The 1,975-nt window shown below is 41.2% G+C and overlaps 1 protein-coding gene across 2 annotated transcripts in view; it reads right to left on the bottom strand.

Moving 5' to 3' along the window:
• Positions 1-1,975, bottom strand: part of PAG1 (phosphoprotein membrane anchor with glycosphingolipid microdomains 1) — an 87,237-nt gene that overhangs the window by 85,063 nt on the left and 199 nt on the right. The window lies entirely within an intron of this gene.

Below are 1,975 nucleotides of genomic sequence, written 5' to 3'. Positions count from 1 at the left end.
AAAATCAAATTTTGGGAAAGACCCTAGAATAAACTTTTTTTTTTTTTTTTTCCCCAGCTCTAAGGTTCCCAGTTTTTAACTGAAATGATAATGCTCTGGACCTACAGTTGCCCTCAGACGGCACTGTGTTGCTGTCTAATGTTGATGGAGGATATTATGGCATCATAATATCTGTTCACAAGTTCTGATTTCCTGTGCAAGCGTTGAGATTATGCAGGTCCGTCAGACACGCTTCGGAGTCATCAACACATTTTTATTGCAAACAGAATTTCCAAAATGATGAGCTACTCAACAGAGAAGAGAGAGAGAAAACCCTCAACTTTCAGATGTTTCATTTCCTGATCTGAGTATCTTTCACAGAAAATGAGAGTTCAGAAGTAAAATGCTTAATCTTTGACAGATTTAAAGACAACTATCACAGACCTCTAGCTTCCACAACGTAAGACACCAGAAGCATGAGTGGTAATAAATTGATTTTACATTAATTTCATCTCTAAGGTGTCTATACACGCTCATGGATTTCTATGTTCATTTTAAAGACAACTATTTCCAAGAAGCAACGATTGTATGAATCATACTTATGTTGTATTTATTTATGCCTTTCTCATGAGCTCAAAATCTGGGACTGAAGCATTTCTGTCCTATGTAGAGGTAACAAAAAGAGACAGAGAGGGAGAGTATTCACACAAAGTCATACAACCAGTCCCTGTAGCTTAGGAGGTACCTGGTCAGACAAGCTGTGGTAACCAAGTATATTATCAGAGAAGTGCACTCCATTTTGCAAAAGAGAAGTTAAACTTGTCTAGGGTTAAAAAAGTTAAGCTTGTCTGACAATCCAACTTTCCTTTAGGAAAAGCTAGGAACATGCAGCAGGTCAGTTAGCACTGTGGGGTTACCCTGAAAGGTTTTGTTTGCAATAGTACCAATATGCAGTAAGTAAAGACCACCTACTTGGTATGCAGTAGCAAAGCACTGATTCCTTGTAATGTTTCAAGGCTCTTACTGCACTAAGAAAGGGACTTGAAATCTTGCCAGTATTTCTCAGCTCAGGCACAAATTGTGTGCATTACATACAATCAAGTCAAGTCCAGTCTGCTACCATACCGTCACGTACTAGTAACAGCCACCCAGCAAGGGCTGGGACACTTGAAATTAAAATTAACTTCAGTGCTTGAAATTTACCCTTTGGCAGGTGCTGCGAAACATTATTTAAGAGGCAACCCAATATAAACCTGGTGTTGCTCAAATCTCATCAGACCTCCAGTAATGAATGTAAGCAGCACCAGCCTGCCTACTGAAGGTTGGTCTCCATGCAGAGGTACCAACTCTGCTCTGCATGCCCACACCAACTTCCTAACCACAATATTCTTTTCTGCACCCAGCGCAGTGGGAGAGCTTTGTCACTTGAGCATGAAATACGAACCCCCAGCAGTCTATTTTGTTCAGTTGCTGTCCACACCCATGGTGACCTCATTGCTATGCTTTCAAACAGGCTTTGAGACAATCAAATTGATGTATAGATCTGCAGCATTTACCACAACTGCAACAGCAGAAACAGCTTTTATCAACTTGGCAAAGCGAGCTAAGACTGATTTCTGATGAGGTGGTCATCGCTTTGCTTGACCAAAACATTTACACTGACCAAAGCTGCCTTCCTGCGGCAGGAAAGCCTGTGTCAGCACTGAAAGGACACGTGATGCCTCTCACACAGCTCCAGGAAGAAAACCAGCTAGAAGTCTGGATGCTGATGGGTACAGAACAACTTTCTGAATGACCACACACAAGCCCATATTCAGCAGATTTTACCTTTCAGCTGGGACTGGTACTGCTGCTTCTTAACACACAAAAACAAGAAGTGCATTTTCAAAATGTATCACATCTTTATTTTATACACACACGCTGGCAATCTCACACAGCCCACCATGGATCAGAAGCTGTAAGCAACAGTTTCTGTAAAAGCTACTTGTAACATTCC

Source organism: Corvus brachyrhynchos, unplaced genomic scaffold (genome assembly GCF_000691975.1).
Source record: "Corvus brachyrhynchos isolate BGI_N302 unplaced genomic scaffold, ASM69197v1 scaffold698, whole genome shotgun sequence".
Lineage (NCBI taxonomy): Eukaryota > Metazoa > Chordata > Aves > Passeriformes > Corvidae > Corvus > Corvus brachyrhynchos.
Note: the sequence above shows the minus strand (reverse complement) of the source record. Positions and strands in the feature narration are given on the sequence as shown.